Source organism: Centroberyx gerrardi, chromosome 12, assembly GCF_048128805.1.
Source record: "Centroberyx gerrardi isolate f3 chromosome 12, fCenGer3.hap1.cur.20231027, whole genome shotgun sequence".
Taxonomy (NCBI): domain Eukaryota; kingdom Metazoa; phylum Chordata; class Actinopteri; order Beryciformes; family Berycidae; genus Centroberyx; species Centroberyx gerrardi.
Window position 1 is genome coordinate 1,817,712 of NC_136008.1, and position 12,258 is coordinate 1,829,969.

The following is a 12,258-nucleotide window of genomic DNA, read 5'->3' on the forward strand; positions in this document are numbered from 1 at the left end:
CACACACACACGCACACACACACACACACACACACACACACACACACACCTCTCCTCCTTGATGGACTGTTCCCAGCTCGGCCCGGTGGGGGCGGGAGAGGCTGCTGCTGTGTGATGTATTGTACAGTACTGTAGTGTATTGTAGTGTAGTATCAGTATGTGTAGTATGAGTGGGAGGAGCCCCCCCCCCCCCCCCCCGCGCGACTAGCTGCACCTCCTTACATGGCCACGGGACTCCTGACTTTGTGCAGCAGCGGACGCGGAGCGGTGGAGCTGTAAGTTTCTTTTCTCTTCATCTGCATGAAAATATTAAATATCACATTCACACTGAAAGATAAAAGGGGCAAAATGAAAAGAAACTGCAGCTTTGTGCGAAAGTCAGCTCACCTTTAGATCTGCAGATTAAAGTTTACCTGTCTGATCCAAATCTTTATGAGCTGAATTTATATTCTGTATCACAGAAAGCAATATCAAACTGATGTAAATTCGTTTGTTTAAGAATAGGAATAGGACATTTATCCTTTTGAGGGAAAAAAGCATCGGCTAATTCATTCATTTTTGCTTATATTGATGGTGGTTTGCGTTATGAAGAAATCTTACAAAAATTTATTATAAAGAAAAGGGGGCAGGTAGGCTACTTCACGTTTTTCTTCTTGCTCCTTTTCGTTCATCGTAGTACGTATATTTATGTCTGTGTATGGGTATGTAGCCTATATACTATACAGTATGTATACAAATGACATTACAGTTGAATATTTTGTGTTTATAACTTATGTTTCAGTTAAATGATTCACTGCTGTGAACGAAATAAGATTCAGTTAGAGTTGATTCACCTTTTTATATGAATGACCATTCAATTATCATTCATTAGTGATTTATTTTAAGTCTTTCAGATGTTTCAGCAGCTTTGTCGTCGCTGCTCTTTCTTTAAAAAGCTTTAAATGAGATTCTCTAAATGAATAAATGTAAACTTGATGTGTTGACTTCATATCTGACGCTTAGTGACGGCAGCTTAACAGTTAAAGTTTGGAAATACTTTATGGCATTGCATGTGTTGCTATAATCTGCAGTGAATCAGTGGTCCAGCGGTGCATGACAGACAAGCTCGATGTTGCGCAACAGCAAATAAAAAAAAAACATATATACATTTAACTTAATTTCTTTTGCATATTTTACAAACCAAAGTCTCTAAAGGCTTCACAGCCACAGAAACAGGTCTCAGAGGTGGAAAGTAACGAAGTACATTTACTCAAATAGTTCTGAGGTTCTGGATCTTTACTGAGTATTTGCATTCTGTGAGACTTTCTACTTTTCCTCCACTACATTTCAGAGGGAAATCTTGTAGTTTCTGACTGCTGGAGTTCCTAGTTACTTTGCAGAATAAGGTTTTACACGCAAAACATACAATAAGCTCATAAAATATGTTGCATTGTTAGAGTTTAAACTCCCCATCAGTATATGGAGCAGTTAGACGACAACATTAAAATACTTCTTACAGGTTAATGCTTCAATAATTTAACTCTCTGAAAGAATGACGACTTTTACTTTTCATACTTCATTTTACTGCTAATAGCAAGTATTTTTCCGTTATGGTATTGCTACTTTTACTTAAGCAAAGGATTTGAGTTAATCTGAAGTTTCAAACAAAACCTGCAGGATCAGAAAACTGAAAGTCAGACTGCAGCCCCCCGCCCTCCTCCTCTTCTTCTTCTTTTTCTTCTTCTTCTGTTCATCTGTTTTCTATTCAACCCTTGCCTATAGAAGAATTACTATATAGTATTCCCATGATATTTCTATAGGGACTTAAAATACTGTAGCCTATGTCTCTGGTTCTCAGCAGTGAGTTTATAGTGACTTTCTGGTATTTTTTCTCCTTTAATATTCCTATAATAATCCCAATAGAGTATTATAGTGTATCTGTGGCTCAAAGGGACCTTATCACACTTAATGCTATTTGTATCACCTATGGTATTTACTATACTATTCCTATAATCTTCCTATAGGGTCTTAACGTGTGTCTGTGATACTCAATAGTGATTTTAAAGTGACAATATTATATTTAATGGTATTTCTACCTCCTATGATATCACTATAATATTCTTATAATATTCCTATAGGGACTTATAATGTGTCTGCGGGACATAATAGTGAGTTTATAGTGACCTTATCGCACTTAATGGCACTTTTGTAGCTCATATGGTATCACTATAATATCTCTAGAATATTCCTATGAGGGCTTATAGTGTTTCGGTCAAACTCAATGGTAAGATTATAGAACTTTGTAGTATTTTTTATCTCCTATGATATCACTATAATATTCCCACATGACTACTACAATCACACTGAATGGTCTTTTTTGATTTCGCATGGTATCACTGTAATAATCCTATAGGCTATTCTCCTATAGTATTCACTACAACATTGCTATAATATCACTATAATTTTCTTATAATATTCCCAGTGTATTGTGGTACTCAGCAGTGAGTTTAGTGATTTTACAGCCCTTTATGGTATTTTTCTCTGCTGTGGAATCACTAAAGAGTCTAACAGATTTACTGTGATATCTGTACAGTAAAGCATGATGCTTCTATAATTTATTGTGGGATTAGTGCAGGTCTTCAGGTCTTCAGGTCTTCACCCTGTCCTCCCTTCATCTGCACAGCACCTGCTCTGTGTTTAACCCCTGACATGATGTGGTGACACAGCGTCTCTTAAAACTGTCACTGCAGATGAGAGAGCAGCTCCAGCAGCTCATCAGCCTGCAGGACGATTACATCTGATCTAATGAACTGAGCTTAGAAAGCAAAGTGCTGCACAGAGAGTCAGTTTAGGGAAAATGATGTTTGCAGAGGTGAGGACTGGAGACACAGGACTGGGACTCGAGTCACAATTTTAACTGCTTGAGACTTGACTTGACTTGGGTTCTGGTGACTTGGGACTTGACTCTGACTTGTACTTTGATGACTTGAAAAGGTTTCTAAAGTCTTGACTTGAGATCTTGTGTTTGTGTAAATGACTTAGATTGAAAGTGATGAGATTTGTTCCAGCGGACGACTGAATTTAAATTCTGTTTTCTGAATTTGTATGGAATGATTGAATTTATTGAAGTTGAAACTGATTCTAGAAATCAAACTCATGATGCTCTTACCAAGTTTTTATCCTATTAAAACCATATTGCATTGAAAAGTCCTAGATATTTAGTTTTCTTTAAGATATTAAATTGATACTGGACTCTTGATTTGTTCTGACTTGACTTGCTGTTCTACATTTAGGCTTGAGACTTGACATTAATGACATGGACTTGACTTGGACTTGACTTGCTGTTCTACATTTAGACTTGAGACTTGACTTGAGACTTTGTGCCTCAAGACTTGACTTGGGACTTGAGTGAAGCTGGCTTGGTCACATCTGTGGTGGTTTTCTGTCTTTTCAGTGATGTGAATGAAAGACTGAATGAAGGAGTGACTGCTGGGATTCCACTGTTTAGTCACATTCAGGTAAGACTCCTTTTGATTCTGACTTAACCGTTAGTGCTGCTGAAAACATACTGCAGCTGATACAGCATGTGTGTAGATATGATGCAAAGAAATGGTAGAGAGAAATGTGATACGTGTGCACTGTAAAAACTCATAGTGCAATTTAGTGAAATCAACTCATCTTTATCCATTAACACAATGTATATAGATGTGTTTGTCAATTTCAACTTAAAAGTGCTAGTTATGAGCTTCATGACTTAAAATCATGAGTTGAAAGAACACCTTATAAAGCATTCACTAAACTCAACACTGTTAGTTTATTAGCAGACTTCCCAGTATGCATTGCATTCGGTTTAACTCTCCAGAAACTCTTCCTTCTTTTGGTTTGAATGAAGTTACATGATAGAGACTTGTTATGTATGTATGTTTGGTGAATAATAGGTCAATTTCTGATAAAAAAAAAACAAAAAAAAAACATGATAAAATCTACTATCTATCTTATCTATGTATCTGGGAATTCACAAGCAAGTAAGTTTCTCTCTGATGCACATGGCAAGTACAATCCACTACAAGTAAGTGTATTGCAGCTGCATACTACATGCTGAACTGTGTATTACTCATGTGATACAAGAGGAACTTGAACTTAAACCTAGTAAACCTTGTGAAAAAATAAATAACACTGGATTTCAGTTCATCAATTAATGCATTCAGCTTGGAAACACGAATCAGCATTATTAGACGTTTGTTGATTGAACTTATTGTCTTAAGTTCACTCAGTTAGCTTTTCTACATTAGAACAACTAATGATCTTTGACCTAACTATTCAGTACTACTTCAGTCAACTCACAATTTTAAGGCAGCAAGGAAACTTATGTTTTTAAGTTGAACTGCCTTAATATTTTTTGCAGTGTGTGCGAGAGAGAGAGAGAGAGAGAGAGAGAGAGAGAGAGAGAGAGACTGGCCTTTTTTGGACTGAGTTTACATTTCCAATTCTACAGTCATGTGCAGGGAGAGGAGAGGAACGGACCAATGAAATGATTTTCAACATGAAAGAACCTTAAAAGAAAACTCCCTTAACATTCCACTGATATTCAGTTCATTCCAGCAGTTATTTAGTGATGAAGTATTGTCATTTACTTTCCCTCAACCTGCCTCGTCTTCTTCTACTGCAGTTAGTGATTTCCTACGTTTCCCAGAATGCTTTTCAACAACCTCCAGAGAACAGGTGTGAATTTGCTGTGTTCAGCTGTGGGTTATAGGTGTAGAAGGAGAGAGAGAGAGAGAGACAGTCAGAGCAAGAGAGAGAGAGAGATTCTCCAGTTGATAAAAGTGAGAGTCTCCCCTCTTCCTCAAACCCCAGCCTGTCTCTCTGTTGCAGTGCATTCTGGTCTCTCTCCTGCTCCTGTGGGTGGAGAAATTGGTCTCTCTCCTCTTCTACGATGGATTTCTCCCTGTATGATTGTTGAACGTCTCTCGGTGCAAAATGGCAGCTCTAGAAAGAAGCCCTCGCTCTTTGATTCTGAGGGACTGACACCAAAACCTGACGTTTACCGCTGAGGTTTCAGATCCATGAAACGACTAAACGGACCCAGAAACGCAACAAACATCAACAATAGCTCATTTTTTAACCGCGTTGTGATTATTGTGATGAAAATGAATGCAAATTGAAAAACAGCATGATAAAAATGCATACAAGAGACTGATAAATTGTCAAGTAATTTGATAAATTCAAAGGCGTTTTGATTAAATAACTGATTATTTCAAAATTTTGTGGTGATAGTGGTGATAAATTATGATATGTTTTTATCAAATTCACCTCTATTTCAATCAAATCATATTTGGATTTATCACTCAATTTTTCAATTCACATGCATTTTCATCTCATCTATTTTTATCACTTAATTTTTCTTACTTCCACCCTTCACAGAAACATTGGACCACCCTCAGTGTTTATTAAACCTTTAAAAGCCATTGGATAAACTCAAAACTGCATGGTGGTCAAGATAAAAAAACAAAAAAAAAAACAATTAAGGCTGTTTTAACTTAAGTTACTGAAAAGTTGAGGTTTTGGAGATACAAGGTTTTCACCGGACAGCAGAGATATCAGACAGAAACTCTCCATGTTAATGAAGCAAATGACTCACATCCAGCAGCAGCTGAGCAGCTCGACAGGTATGATGGTGTTTATCATAGAGGCTGTAAACTGCACAGAGCAAATGTTGAGTCTGTTAAGTGTACCAGTGTAAGCAGTGGACCACACACACACACACAGACACACACACACACACACACACACTCGGACTCATCCCTGCAGACAAATGATTGGTCAGCAGTCTCCGGGGTCGTGGTCGGCCGGTGATGCTCTGCTCTGCTGACTGATGTATTACTTCCTGTTTATTTGGGTTGAGGGGAGTTTCCATCTCAGATCAGGAAATCACTTAGACTCTGTATACAAGTTCTGTCTGGACATTCTGGCAAAACTGCAGGATTATGACAAAATACATAAGACATTCCTTAATGAAACAACATGGAAAATCGACCACAGGAGAAATAATATCATTAGTACTTTCAAAATTGGGCCGCAATTTCATTGTTTTAAACAATTAGCAATGTCCAAAATCTACAGATGAGATTATTAAGTAGTATAGTGGCAGTAGAAGTGATAGTAGTCATGGTCGTAGTGCTGAAGGTAATATTAGCTGTAGTAGTAAATACATAAAGGCCCTGACACACCAGTCGGGCCGTCGGTAAGCGTCTGTGTCCCTAGTTTTTGCGGTGTGTCCCGCACCGTCGGCACTAGTCGGACCCCTGTCGGCGGCTTTTCGGCCGATTGAGCGTGTTGAATCGGCGGCGGAGCCCGTCGGTGAGAGAGATCACTCTGCTCCATCTCTATTCCAATACGTGAATATTTTCACAACGACATGGCCGTCTGGAATGAAGAAACTGAAGACCGACTGATCAGCATGATTCAGGAGAGGCTAGCTCTGTTATGCCAACCGAGTGGTGAAAACAGAACTCTGGCGTGAGATCGAAAATAAACTTGTTATATCAGGTAAGATTTTCTTTAGCAGAAACTGTTCTACCGACTACCGCCACCTGCTGGTATGGAGAGTTATTTCCCCTCACGCAGGCGCAGAATGTACGTGCTAGTTGGCCGTTGGCTGTAGTCTTTGCGGTGTGTTCAAGTGCAACTTTTTGGACCAGACACAGGCGACATGAGGCGACGCAACAGCTGGTTCTTTGATGTCGGTTTGGTGTGTCAGGGCCTTAAGTAGTAGTGGTAGTGGTAGAACTAGTAGTAGTTGTAGTAGCAGTAGTCTGCCAAGTATCACATCATTACTGTTTTATACAGAAACACAGTAAGTAACAGTTACTCCTGTATCAGTCTGCTCTTAAATGTCAGACGGCTGTTTGGTTTCTGTTTCCCTCCCTGAGACATGACAAGTCATTATTTTCCCAATCCATCACTACAATAGGCTTTCACTGTATCATAAAATGAACATTTGACACTTCAAATGGCCATAAAACTCCCTGTGTTTAATGAAAATGTCTTGAGGAGCATTTGGATATCACTTTTCCTGTTCTATTGTGCGTTAACCTTTCCTCTGAGGCAGCCGCCCCACATTATGGCCGCTGAGGTGAGTTTTGTGGTTTGTAATGAGTTTACTATGAAATTTCAGATGGAACTGAAGCCCACGGCGGCGATCGATCACTGCAAAATGTCTGCCAAGTATCTCAGTCATGGAAGAAAAATACAGAATTGTTAAGAGTCGGTCACATGACTCACATGTTAAGTATTATAGTCCCTGAACATTAACAATGTTACGTGCTGTGGTCTCAACATGTGGTTCTGTGTAGCTCAGTGGGCAGAGAAGGCTCTAACACTGTCAGGGTTTGGGATTCAGTATCTGCTGTGGCCACGAATACTAAAGCTGTGTGGAGTCACGCTACTGTCATCTGACATCAGACAAAAGCCTCCGCCAAACGGCTAATCGACTGACAGATGACTGTTAGGTTGTAGCCACAGTGACTCTATTACGACTGTATTGTCTATGCAGGTTCACTTGTCTTCAACAGTATAACTTTCCCTTGGAAGTTCATGCATTCTTCATCTGCTGAGGAAATTCATAATGGGGAATTTCCTGCCGATACATGTCGACCGGTCGGCTAGCGGCCTGACAGCGGCCTTAAAGGGAAGAGTTCAAAGTCTGAATTCTTTCGCTGGCTAGTTTTTATCACCAGCCAGTTGTCACGTTGTAGGGAAAAGTTTCTACACTTGTCCTTCACTTTCCCTTTAACATCTGGTTAGCATTCTTCATTGAAAGCAGAGGGCACACCTAGCTGCTTTCCCACAAGATGATTGAGCACTAAGTCTGGTGGAGAAATATAACCAACTACGATTTAAATGTGGACTAAACAAAGCAAAGACAGCTTCATACTGAGTCTGACACAAGATCCTTCATTATCACATTAAACTCACCAAGAGAGAACATCTCTTCCAGCTTCAAATCATTACCACCTTAATCATCAACAGAGAGCAGTTCTTCAGAGTTACATGAAGAGCGAGCAGAAGACATGAAGGCACTTTTTCTAAACCAATTCTAGCAAAACCAAAAGCAGAGGCAAGCAGATAGATTTCCTGAGAATACAATAATTTCAAACCAAGTTTTTAGAGATATAGGAGCGTAAATGGTTGGGAAGCAGACACAGAATGGTCTTATAGGTAAAAATGAGAAATTGTACCAAGGAAAAAGTCTTTGAGTGGACAGGACAGGTCAGTCAGCCCGAATATACAAGATCTAATGATGAGTGAGAGCTTTCCAGTCAGTAATAAACCTCAGTGTGTCACAGCTGTATCTCGTCACACTCTGCGTACATTATCTTCAACGCGATGTCGCCCCCTGCTGGTCAGAGTATGGACGTCTTGCACACGCAGCGACCGCAATATGGAGGAAAGTGGCAACGCAAAAATACAAATGTAAAAATACATTTTGGACGGTAACTTTATTTGTTAAAGCAAAGTAATAGGCTGTCATACACAGGTGTCCACCTACGTAACGTAATTGTCACCAAATCATCAGACAATGTTTTCTGAATTTAAAGTAGTTAATGGAGAGTGACATATGTTTTCTACTGTAAGATATTTTATTGTGTTAAAAGAAAAATTCGAAAATACCTCATGAATCTATTCAGGAATACAACTTCTGGTTAAGTTCACAGAGAAAACACAAAAGTATCTGTCACTCTGCTGCCAATGGAGCTGTTTGACCACTAGGGGGCGTTGTGTTGTCGCTCCGTCAGAATTGTCGCCCATAGGAATGAATGGACTTCTGGTGTACCGTAACATAACGTTTACATGATTCAGTCATAGCTGGATTTCTCTCCTAAAGCAAGTGACGTGAAAATTCAAACATCTTGCCGGTTGTTTTGGTTAGGGTTAGGGTTAGGGTTTGGGTCTGGTCAAGTTTCTGTGTCTCATTGCACTGCTTACGGTTGCAAAACAGCTTAACAAACATTTCCTCATCAGTCCAAAAGTGAATCTTGCCGGTCGCCATGCTGTTAGATGTTTTCTGCTTCCTGGATGTTGTTCTCTCTCCGGTTATATTAAAAACCCAAAGAAATCAGACTGAGGGTAAACATGCGCTGAATAATTGGAAAGATCAGACAAAAACCTGCTGTGATAATCAGGTTTCTCATAATGCGACAACGGCCTTTATCTGATTATGGAAATCACACTCTGCTGTTTACATGAACACTGGAATAACCAGAATAACAAACAATTAGTGTGCATGTAAACTCGCTCCATAGTAAAGTAATGACATAGAGAGTGGCTCATCCAGCAGTGATTAAGAGGAATCACAGGGATTTGAACCCTGGTCCTCTGAGGACAGAAGGGCTGGATGGAGCGACAGAGTCAGACACTTTAAATGCCTACAAATATAACCGAATCCTACTGTGGTTTTTGGCAGTGAGAGGACAGGCGATATGAGCTATTTGCTCTCTGCTGTTACTGTGTCACAGCCAACTCACTTCAGCTGAATTTGCTTTAAGTTTTTCCATTAGAAACGGGGCTTTCCCTGGTCTTTGAACAAGGTTTGTCCAGTTTGACCCTCACTGCTTTAACAAGAGGCTGTAAATCATTCTGCTTGTTTCCTGTGGCGACTAACGTTATCAGATTTGCCAAAACCCCAGAGGTGCTCACTGGGAAACCACAAGTATTTACAATTAGCGGAGCTTTGGTCTGATTTTTCTTCAGCAAGAGCGAACAAGAGGATAATGTTGCATGTTCTGTGAGAATATACTAATGAGAAGACATAAGGTTTTTTCCATTGTTCGATTCACCTATTCAGTCCTAGAGGGTTGATTACAGGAAATTGCTTCAGAGAGATGTTAAAAAGACTCTTTCCTGCGTATGCTCATGATAATCACATGTGTGTTTCTAATTCTTTTGTTTTCTACATGCCTTCAGTGGAGTTGTTCTTTCTGCAAACCCCGTAAACATTTCTTCTCTATTTTCAAACCACAACTGCCACTAAATGGAAATCATGCAGTAATTTAAGTGGTAATTCTTCGAATTTGTGGTGTTTTTTTTAAATTTTGTTTCTCTCTTTGTTGCTCAGCGCTCATTGCTCTGGTGTTTCTGCACTGCACTTCCCAGAGATCATTTGTCAATCAAACAGTGTGGGCGGTTCAGCACACAGTTCAGTGTCTGTTCAGCCATGGTGGCTATCGCTGCTCATGCTAACTACAGCCAGTTCTTCTTCTTCTGTTTATTCCAAACAAACCGGAAACATAAATCGCATCACTTCCTGTACGGAAGAGGATTTTTCCCAGGAAAGAGCTAGCAGACAGCGACTGTTTAGAACAGACAGTGGAGAAGATTTATGAACTGGAGGCTGAATAACTATTGACCGTTTTTGGGTGATGTAACCCCTCCCTCTGGCGGCCATCTTGGAGGTCCTCAGCTCTGAACAGCTGACTGTGTTTCTGTCGTCTCAACAGAATTGCACAGACGGTTAATTTCTGTCTGTTTCTGACTGAACTGATCATTTCATCACTGATCCATCTGATTGATTTAGTGTTTAGATAATGTCAGCTTGTTAGCTAGCTAACCATAGTATCTGGTCAGCTAACATCACTGTCTTGTTGTTAACACATCTGATTAGCACACTAGCTAACGTATCTAGCAGCAGCTAGCGTTAGCGTGTTCACATTAACATCAGTGTGTTTGCTGGCTAGTTAGCTAGCTAACAGTTTGTTCAGGTTAACTGAGCTGACTCTTCTCAAGCTACAACTCAGAGTGTTTTGGAGTAGAGACTAGGGCTAAAGACAAGACAGTTTACTGTGTCACAGTAACCAAATCCACCTTATCACACTATTCACTTTTACTGAGAACGTTACTGAATGGATCTACAGCCACACCACAACAAGCTGACTCAGCTGCTCTCTGCTTCTAGCTGCTTCTACAGATTTACACTTTATTAACTAACACACAGTTCTACATGTTCCTCCACACAGCTGGTTGGTAGCAGATTGGTGATGAAACTGCAAACCCTATATTATTCAGCCATAGAGAGCACCAAAACAGACATTTATGTATATGAAAATGGCGCATATTAGTATTTTATGCATATTCACATATTTGAAAGATATTTTCTGCATTTTACAAGTATTGAGCTCCACAGTGTGAACGGGCCCTAATTTGTCTGATGGCACACACCCTGCAAGTTCTCCTCCAGGTTTTAAGCTCGGCGTTGTGGCGAGGCTGTTTTGCATCAGCGTTGGGCCAAACATGGGCTATATACATTGAAATAACAAATCCTTTCGTTTAGATTAGCCGGAGCACAAACATCTGCCTTTCAAACACTGCTATCACCAACAGTAAATCACAAGCGAAAAGAAAAACTCTGTAGGGTTTGTGTTTGGTAAAGGAGAGCCTCAGGAGACCGCAGGACCGACGGTTGGTCCTGGGTGTCCTTGGTGTTTGAAAGCGTACAGATGGGTGGTTCAAAAGCTGTTTTCCCCCATTCTTTAAACACTAAGACATACTGCAGAACCTACACATGTGTTTGTGTTTTACAGGACAGGATAGACTTACACTGGGTTGGCTGTATAGGCATCCATGTTGATGGTCTAGAGAGGCAGAGCTGAGAGTGGAATGAGAGACAGAGTTTCAGTTTGCCTGATTTTCTGTACTCCGCCTCATGTTCATACTGTCGGGTGAAACACAAGCATCTGCAATTCTGTTACTTTCCTTTTTAAAAGTTTCAATTGTCATGTATGTGTTAGCGGTGATGTACACTGCTGTACCTTTTACAGCCCCAGAGTTGTGTATGTTATGCAGCCATGGCCACTTTGTTGAGTGGAGTCTTTCACCTCCTTGAACTTTGCTTTTGAGACTCTTGATTTCTGACACTGCAGCCAAGTTGTGTTGTGGCTCCGCTCGGCCATTTGTCTTCCCCTGTTTCCAAGGCTGGTGGATTACGATCTGTCCCCTCTAGTTCTGTTTGAATGGAGGAATCCAAATACTCTTTAAATTTGCGACCTCACTGTCTCTCCACCGGCTACTTGACGTTGTCCTCCATGTTTTTCTGGTCAATTGGACTCAGAGTAATGTTACAGTGATCTGTCCCATAGAGAGTGACATAAAAACCACATGAATTTGAAGTTGCATGGCCACAGATCAGATGTAGATTAGATTTAGGATCACATCAGAAAAAAACAGATTACATAGGAGGGAAAAAATCTGAATCGGGACACTTTCAGCTGCAGTGTGAACGAA

General features: G+C 40.1%; 1 protein-coding gene across 1 annotated transcript in view; it reads left to right on the top strand.

Moving 5' to 3' along the window:
- Positions 1 to 250: 250 nt before the first annotated feature.
- col6a4a (collagen, type VI, alpha 4a) overlaps positions 251 to 12,258 on the top strand; it is a 72,833-nt gene continuing 60,825 nt past the window's right edge. The window contains exons 1-2 of the mRNA XM_071898895.2: positions 251 to 275; positions 3,434 to 3,497. The gene's annotated coding sequence lies outside the window, so the exon portion shown is untranslated. The remainder of the gene's footprint in view (positions 276 to 3,433; positions 3,498 to 12,258) is intronic.